The sequence below is a fragment of the Triticum dicoccoides genome, chromosome 2B, assembly GCF_002162155.2.
Source record: "Triticum dicoccoides isolate Atlit2015 ecotype Zavitan chromosome 2B, WEW_v2.0, whole genome shotgun sequence".
Lineage (NCBI taxonomy): Eukaryota > Viridiplantae > Streptophyta > Magnoliopsida > Poales > Poaceae > Triticum > Triticum dicoccoides.
This window is the reverse complement of record NC_041383.1, coordinates 56,871,787-56,881,657: the sequence shown is the minus strand read 5'-3', so window position 1 is coordinate 56,881,657 and position 9,871 is coordinate 56,871,787.

The following is a 9,871-nucleotide window of genomic DNA, read 5'->3' as shown; positions in this document are numbered from 1 at the left end:
ATCTTTTATCGAGTATCACGTCATCCCTGTTCACCATGGAGCGCAGCGCAGTCAGTTCTGCGGCTGCTAGGGCTTTGGATAGTGCCTCAAGGGCCAGTACGGCTGTCTTGTTTTCGGCGCAGAGTGCTATGTCCGGGTCACTAGCAAGAGTGATGATTCCGTTGGGTCCGGGCATTTTGAGCTTCATGTACCCATAATGTGGTATAGCTTGAAAAATTGTGAATGCCTCTCGCCCTAATAGAGCATGGTATCCGATGCTGAACAGGGCCACTTGAAATGTGACCTCCTCGGACCTGCAATTATCCGGCGTGCCGAACACCACATCTAGTGTGATTTTTCCTGTACAGCACGCTTCCCGACTAGGGATTATTCCTCTCAAAGGTTGTGTTGCTTCGCTCAATGCGGCTCCAGTCTAATTCCATTTTTCGAAGGATTTCCTCATAAATGAGGTTCAATCCGCTGCCACCGTCCATGAGTACCTTGGTAAGTCGAAAGCCGTCCACTATTGGACTGAGGACCAATGCGGCTGGTGCTCGGGCTGTTCGGAATTTAGGTTCATCAGTGGCATTAAAGGTAATAGCCGTGTCACTCCATGGGTTTATTGTTGCTACTTGGTACACTTCGGTAAGGCTGCGGAGTGTTCATTTCCGCATATTACTTGATGTGAAAGTCTCAAAGACTGTTGATACCGTACTGGTATCCCTGGGCTGGTGCTCTGCGGATTCTGGAGTTAGAAGCTCTTCGCCACTTCTGGCCACCTGCCGGAGTATCCGACATGCTCTAAGGCTATGAGTTGGTGTGGCGCCCTCTGTACTATGAATTTTACAGGGTCCATTGAGCCATCCCTCCAGTACGGTTCCATACCCTATAGAGGGTTTTTGCTTTTTGGTGTTTAGCCCAGGTGTCTGGCGATAATGCACCCTTTTATTTCGGACTTGGGTTGTATTCAGGGCCGGATTGTCCCAAAATTTTATTTCGGTTTTCCGGGCGCTTTCCATCACACAGTACTTTCTTACTATGGATGCCAAGTCGGCGAAGCGTGTAATTTCACGGCGACTTATGGCGTTGAGGATTCCGTTGTCCGTGCAATTATTGTAGAAGAATGAAATTGCATCATCCTCGCGGCAGTCCTCTATCCTGTTCATAACCAGGAGGAATCTGGCCCAGTAATGGTGTACTGTTTCTGCGGGCTCTTGCGGAATTTGGGATAGATCCCTTATATTTGGGTGGGCGGGTGGAGTTAAATCCGGAACCTCGCCCAATCTGAGACTCAGGGGCCAAGGAGTTTCCGAACTCGGAAGCTTGGGTTCTTGGGTGTTGTCCAATGAATCTAGCCTGTTGCCTGACTTTAGGTTCAGGGCTTGAGCGACGTCCTCCCCTCCTCGGGTATCCGGCTTGGAGGGATCGGGAATCCGGACATAACTAGTCCTTAAGATAGATGAAGACTTGCCGCATTGTTCCTCCACCACCGCGACCTGGTGGGTGACCTGGGGAGAGTTAATCTCTCTCGGATCGGGTTTAAGCCCAATCTGATCATAGTCTATAGCGACTCCCATGGCGGCGATGCGATCCAAGAGCTCATTTAAGGAAGAGAGCTCCATCTGATCTAACTGCTCGGCGAGTTCCGAGTTGATGTGGAGATTGCTTTCGATGACCCAAGAAGTCATCATCGGCACGGCGGCCGAACAGGCGGTCATAAGAAAACCGCCTAGCCGAAGAGTTTGGCCGATAGCCAAAGCTCCTTTAGCAACAGCACCGTCTTTAAAGACGGGATGCGGCATCCTTCCTGATGGTGACGACACAGCGGAACTCTCAATGAAAGCACCAATGTCGGTGTCAAAACCGGCGGATCTCGGGTAGGGGGTATCGAACTGTGCGTCTAGGCGGATGGTAACAGAAGACAAGGGACACGATGTTTTTACCCAGGTTCGGGCCCTCTCGATGGAGGTAAAACCCTACTCCTGCTTGATTAATATTGATGATATGGGTAGTACAAGAGTAGATCTACCACGAGATCAGAGAGGCTAAACCGTAGAAACTAGCCTATGGTATGATTGTTGTTCGTCCTACGGACTAAAACCCTCCGGTTTATATAGACACCGTAGAGGGCTAGGGTTACACAGAGTTGGTTACAATGGGAGGAGATCTACATATCCGTATCGCCAAGCTTGCCTTCCACGCCAAGGAAAGTCCCATCCGGACACGGGACGAAGTCTTCAATCTTGTATCTTCATAGTCCGGGAGTCCGGCCAAAGGTTATAGTCCGGCTATCTGAACACCCCCTAATCCGGGACTCCCTCAAGTGCCCATGTCATTGCAGTGGCGCTTGAGCCGTCCCAACTTCATCTTTAGTGACTTAAACCGGCAATTGCGTTCTAGAGTGATGATTGCTTGGCCAGCGTTAATCCGGTCTGAAGAATGCAAAACTTCTGAAACCCAGCGCACCCAGTGAGTTGTTGACTCGTTCTCCCCTTGAACACAGGCATCCAGATCCACAATGCACATAGGCTGTTTACATGTGTCCTTGAAATTGGCTATAAACCGGGCCTTCAACTGGTCCCATGACTCGACGGAGTTAGATGGTAAGTTCTTCAACCATGTACGGGTTGTTCCCTCCAACATCATCGTGAAGTACTTTGCACAAGCCGCTTCATCCACGTCCAGCATCTCCATTGCCATCTCATAACTTTCCACCCATGCCTCGGGTGGCTGATCAGCGGTATAATTAGGTACCTTATGTGATCCCTTGAAGTCCTTAGGCAGTCGCACATTACGGAGAGCCGGAATAAGACACGCCACTCCCCAAGAACTGAAAGCAAGCCCGGTACCTCGGTCCACTGACACTGCTGGCTGAACCGGGGCAGGTTGATAACGACCCGTATGATGTGCTGCTAAAGCGGCCTCCCTTCGCGCTCTGCCATTATCCACTACGTCCTGAGCGTTCCCCTCACCGTGAGCCGGATTGGGTCCTTGAGGGACAATATGGCACCGCACACTACTGGACACCTCCGGTTCATCTATATGCCTGCTATAGCTTTTGCTTGGACGCGGGGTCGTGTGAATCCTGTCTCGGCTATACGAGTAAGCTTGCAGCTGCGTCATAGCTGTTTGAAGAAGGTACCTGGCCCGCCATGTCTCAACCACTGCTGGCGATTCACCCTCTATCGGAATAGCTGCCAGCTGAGATGCTTTTGCTATCATATTGTCCAAAGGGGTAGAGAAGTGACCCGGCGGGGGTGTGGTATACCGCGGCGGGTTGTCCGTTCACCGAGGTGGACCCATCACCTGAGGTTGATCCGGCGCTCCGGTCCTTGGCGCAATAGTCCGGTTCACTTCTGCTGGATTGCTAGTCCCTACTCCTGGCGTACCAAAGAGGTTCATCGCATTGTAATCCGCCGGCAAGTGAGATCAATGTCTCCTCTTGAATACTTCATTTGAAGCGTTCTGATCCATCAAAAGTCGATAATTCTTGGCTTGAATCCTCTACGCCTGGGCATCTAAAGCGGCCCGCTCCTCAGTCATCCGGATCTCCTCAGCTGCTAAATCCGCTTTGCCTTGTGTTATCTGATCCTTTAGCCTTGCAATGTCCGCATTGTGCTGATCCTGCATCGCCGGAGTAACTGCCGTGGTCAACAAGGTCCCCCAGGCATCCATCAAACCGGAGAGGACTTGAGCCGGCCGGCGCGTGGAGCCTCCTGCCCCTGCTATCAGTCCGGACGCGCCGCAGTAGAGTTTTGCAAGGTTGGCTGTATTCCGGCCATGAAGATTCCGACGTGGTTTGGCGGTTCAAGAAATTCCGGAATACTGGTGCCATCGGAATACCCTTCAAACACACCATCCTGAATTTGGTACAGGGATTCGGTTTCACCATCAGATGATTCGCCATCAGAATAAACGACCGTCTCACCTTCAGACACCGGTTCATATTTGATCCCGTGGATGCATCCCACGAATGCATGCTTCATGGCAGGCTGAATCCAGGTGGGGCTTGCACGCTAATCCATCTCAACAAGGTTGGTGCAGATGTACGGCTCAGGGCCCGGTTTGCCAATCTTGCCGATGAAGACGTGAATTTCGCCGAAGGGGACCCGATATCCGTACTCGATTGAGCCGGCCTTGGGCCCCAGCCTGCATCGTCGATGTAGAGCTTGCCGCGCCGACTCTTGGTCATCCGGCCCACTGCGTATCCTTTGAGTCCTTCAAAGCTTCCCTTCAAGAACTCGAAACCATTGTGCGATAGCACAACGGTGGGCGCCAACTATCGTGGAAATATCACGTCAGATGTCCTCGTGAAAGGACTTAGTCGTGGAGCCATCGCGACGGGTTAGCTTAAAGGGGTTAAACCGGACAAAGGACATGAGATATTTTATACTAGTTCGGCCCCTTCGATGAAGGTAAAGGCCTACGTCTAGTTGTGATGGGATTATTGGGGTCTCGATAACCAGGGAGCTAAACACGCTATGCCTGGCTCTCTAGTTGTTGTTTCTTGTCCCTGAACCGCCGTCGGGTCGTCCCCTTATATACACGGGTTAACGCCCGGCTGGTCTACAGAGTCCCGAGGCCGGCTCATACAAGTGTCCGGCTCAGTCTCTCCTTTCCTTATCTTACAATAAAAGTTACATGACTATGGCGGTTTACCACTACGGGCCCTAATCCGCCTTTGGGCTTCGGGCCTCTAAGCTTTATCAGTAAAGCGCCATCTTTGAGTCTTTGTGGGCTTCAATATAGTTGAGGGTGAACCGGCCCCTCCTAGGCGGTTTACACTCAGTAGTTATATCCCCAACACCGCCCCTCCCTCCCACCAAAAGCCACATTTCCACTGTTCCCCTTGCTTTCCAAGTTCGAACCTTCAGTGCTGCTTACTGGCAGCTCATCCTCCTCGTCGGCGACCCTTCTTGCAGCGCCGCCTCCTCGCCGGCTACCCTTCTTCTTGCAGCGCTGCCTCCTCGTCGGCGACCTTTCTTCTTGCAGCTCCACCTCCTTGTCGGTGACCCTTCTTCTTGTTGCGCGGCCTCCTCGACGCTGACCCTTATTCTTGCAGCACCGCCTCATTGATATGGTCAGGTAATCCACATTCCACCCACACCATCTTACTCCTTTCCCGCCCCACATGCCCCGACCGACGATGCGACACCTTCCGCCGAAATCACTGTCCCCCTCCTCCAATTAACCGCCGCCCACAGCCATTTTTCACGTAGTATAACATGGAGCTCAGTAGTATTTGGCAGCGGAGAAACAAACTGCGTCCGCACACGCACACGAGGTCGCTATGGCTACCATGTGTGTAGACCGCCAAATCTTGGAGGAGCACCTTTCCTTCCACGCCACCGTCGACACCCCACATGGTTGTCTACTTTAAAATACAGCTCGTGTTGTTTACTCGGGGCCACCGCGAATGCCTTCTAGCAATTTGTCCTCTGTAATGTTAATATGCAATCTGATGTTCAATTTATAGTTTGGTCCTATAAAATGTAATATTCAGTTAACACTTTGGTCCTCTGAAATGTAATGTATAGTTAACAGTTCGGTCCAACAATTGCTACATTTCGTAGTAGTGTTCTCAAGCATTCTTTGTTTTTTTAACTGTCTTATCTTCTAGTACATGTTTCTATTCTGCAATGTCGTGCTCAGTTAACTATTTTTGTTCATTTGCTCTGTTGTCCATTTAACTATTTGGTTGAGTTTAGCAATTTGATTTTCATTTGTTGTGGGTACAATTTTGTATTGTTAGGCATGTGAAATAAATCGAATTTGACTATACTCAATACATATTCTACTGATATTATGACAACTCTCAGTTAACCTGATCAAGATCTTCCTTATGTGTGTTGCAGGGAAGCACTTGGAGACACTGCGGTTTACCATCGAGGTTTGTTCAAGCATGGTCCTTTGGCTAATAGCACATTATTGTGCAGTTGCAGGAATCATTCTAATATTTAAGTTTCTTACAATTTGATCTTGCACATGTAGGTCCTGCTGTCAAAGGCTTAGGCCCACTGTTCGACCCATTTTGCATATGGGGAAATGAGATGTCCATGAATAGCAGTCAAGTTAAGAAACTCAGAAAGATTGTTAGGATGAAGAAACTTGCGACGAATAACAGGAAGATCTTTTTTTGCACAATGAAGAATACATCAGTCAAGTGTAGTATGGTACTAACTCTTTTACATTGTGTGTTTACCCCTTGCGCCATTAGTCAACAATAGGATGGTACTAACTCTTTTACCTTGTTTGGAAGTCTTTGTTTTCAGTACTTTTCAAAACAGTTCACCAATGATTACCTCTCAAATCACCTGCATGGTCAAGAGGCGAGGAAGGTATTCATCAACAACCACAGTACAATATTGAAGTCTTGTTGAAGAGGACGAAGGTCGGGCGGGTAATTATCCATAGCCACTGGCCTAAAGTTGCAAGGACATTCAACATCACTGAAGGCTCAATATTTGCCTTCCGCTTCTGCAGTTTCCCAGATGAGATTCATGTGTCTTTTTACCGTGTACGATGCTACTTTCCAAAGGTTTTTGATGTTGCATGTGAAACTTGGTGATGTTGTGTAATGGAGGAACTGAGTGCCGAAGCTATCTGATGTAATTCGATTATGAAATCCTGGTTGTTGTTATACGGATATGAAATATCTGGTGTGTTTTTATAAGAAATATCAATTTGATTAGTACATGGATTATCAATAATAGGCTAATTACCCTGCTTATTGGGGTTTTCTATTGCAGATGGTTACTCATACAACACCGTGGGTGATGAACTCAAATAACCCGCATGGTTTCTAGAAAGTAGGCGTGTTCGATCAACTAACAATCACACACGGCTTCCTGCAGAGAACTGTTCGCGTTAGGCCACCTTGCACAAACATTTCCACACAAAAAATTGTGGGATATACATACGAACGGAAATGTTTTTTGGGATTCACCGTGTGGGATGTACATACGAATGAAAACAATTGGGTTTCGATGCCCCGCCAGATCGCACACAAACTCATTTTGCCCCAGCATGTGTGCCAGGAGGGCCTATCCCCGACAGTTTCTAGGTCGTGTGGGAAGGACCCCCCCCCCCTATCGCCCACACTCACTTGGCGACGGTTCCAAACACCATTGCGAAAAGGGGTTAAAAACCGTTTTTATAGCAGGTCTCTACACGAGTGAGTGCTGATCTTTGGAGGTTCAGGTTTACTTAGGAAGGTAACGAAGCTCAAGAAAAATCAGCTTCATTGGATCAAGGAAAATACACTTCCTCTGTAAAGTGCATTTTGAGGAAAGAATGCAAATAAGGCTATAGAGCAAAAATACTCCACATACTCATGAGATATTTTTGCATGGAGTGATGAGGCATGATGCAAAGGAGTTGTGGGAATTTTCTCGAATTTTTCGAAGAAAGAAAAAGAGGGGTTGCTTTGGGACAGAAGTGAAAATAAGTCATTTTCAGAATGAAAATGATTATTTTCCTTTGAAAGAAAAATTCCCAAAGCTATGTTATGACATAGGAGAGGTCAAGAGAGGATGTGGGAGGTGGATGGAGCCACTTGGGTGAAAGCCAAAATAAATCCCAAGTGCTAAGTCCGAATAAATTCATTCAAAAACTCATTTACAAATAAAATGGCAAATAAACCCAAGAAAATAAATGGTGGCTAAAACCAGGGTGTCACGGGGATCTATTATCTCGTTGAGGAGCTCCTTCTTGAATAAGGGAGGAGCCCCATGAGAGAGGTAGGGCTTGGGGCTGCGCCAAATAGCCTTCGACCATCTATGTCACTGCATCTGGCCTCTACTAGAACTGTTACTAGTGGAACGAAAAATACATTACATATGTACAATAAATAGTAATCCTTGATTTTCCTTTGCATAGCATAGTCGGATATTACATAGGAGAACACAAAGATTACATAGACATGATAACCAACGGAAGTACGTGCATAAATCGGTAACTATGTGTTACACGGTTGTTTGGCTGACAGGTGGGGCCTATTGACTGCCGAGTCAGCAGTCAACAGTAAGGTTGACTGGTTAGTGGGGTTTAGTCAGCATTTTAATTAGTTTAATTAACTATAATCAGGAGATGGGCCTAGTGGTTAGTGACAGGGGTTAATTAATAGGGTATTATCTAAATTAACAAAATGCTAATATGGGGGTCGTGTGTGAGTGACATATTACATTTTTTTAGTGCTAATAACGTTCCTGGTACGTCGTGCCCATGTGTCAGTGACTCAGGACGGTCCAAACGCGGTGGCGCGCCGGCGGTAGAGCTTCGACGACCACAAAAATGGTGGTGGGGCTTGGGATTGTGCCTTCAACGACCATTCGGCGCACGGAGGACGCCTTTGAATCAGAGAAGCAGTTCACGTGCAACGGTGGCATCAGTTCATCTAGAGATGGCCGGGGTTGGCATCGGCGTTAACACGAGGCAGCGGCTGGAGCTTCGGGTGGACGATGGCGAGGATGCGGAGCAGCACAAGGCAAACAGATGGCGATGTTGGGTTCCTGGGAGCTCTAGGAGCTCGATGTGGTGGTTGAATGAAAGCTTGGCAAGTAGTGCCTGCGGCGGTGATGCAAATGGTGGCAACAAGCACCGTCTATGGCCAGGGAGCTAGCTACGGGGCACACGCGAGCAGAAAGATAGAGGGGAAAGACGACGGGGATCATAGTGAGCCTATAGAGGTGCAAAGCGGGTTGGCGAGGCACTGGTTGGCGGGCGGTGAGCAGCGCAACAGAGCATGAAGGAGACGTCAATCCCGGTGATGTAGGGGCTCCCGAGTTGAGTTCATGGCCGCAGGCGACGTGGGAGACGACGATGAAGCTCCTAGACATGATCTCAGGCGAGGAGGAGCTCGATGGCCATGTGAAGGAGGTCGGCCATGGCGAAGGCAAAGTTGGGTTTGTGTGGGAGAAAATAAAAGAAGTGCGGAGGGGGAAGATGGTGAGCTAGAGTTCAATAGAGGGGTCGTAGGGTCCTATAGACGTCGTAGGGTGGTCTGGATGCCCGGCATGTGGCCATCCTAGCCATGGGTTGCCCCACGGAGTCCACCTCACCTATATGAATAGCGGTAGGGGATGACCCGGGTGGGCTGGGCCAGGCCACACTATGCAGTGATGGCCCAAGTGCAGAGTGGGTCTTGGCTATTTTTCTTTCCTTTGTTTTATGTTTATTCTTTCTTTACTATTTTGCATTTTTTAATACCAAATGAGTTTACTTGTAGATGAAACTTGTAACATAAATAGTAGGCAATGTGTTGAGCTAGCCCACCAAGTTTGAATTTATTTTGAAATTTATAAATATTTTTAAAATTGAAATGTGTCAGGGGAATTACCTGATCTTTAACCTGGCTCGGGACGTTAAGTCATCTTTGGACTTAACCCGGCAGATTCTGAACAGGCAGATCCTGACCAGGCAGACAGATAATAAACATAGCACCATAGAATACCGACTGTGATGGTAATGTGATCACAAACGAGAAGCGAGGATGAAGCGTTTGGGATATTAGACATACTAGTAATAGTTTTATAGGGACAATTGTATGCACCACGGCTCCCTATCCTCAATGGTTTCTGGGTCGTGTGTGAAGGACCCCCCATCACAGTCACTCACTTGGCGACGGTTCAAAACACCGTCACGGAAAGGGGTTAAAACCGTTTGTATAGCACCTCATTGTACCAGGGATATACAATGAGTATCGCGAGGATCATCCACTCGCTACTTCACCTCCAGCTTCAACACATTCCAGTGTTCCACAAGATTGACATACAAATTACCTACATTTTCCAAAATTTTCAGAATATTTGGAGTTACAGAAGCATGGACAAAGTCCAGATTACTACAGACTATTCTGTTTTTGACAGATTCTGTTTTCTTTGCATTGTGTGCT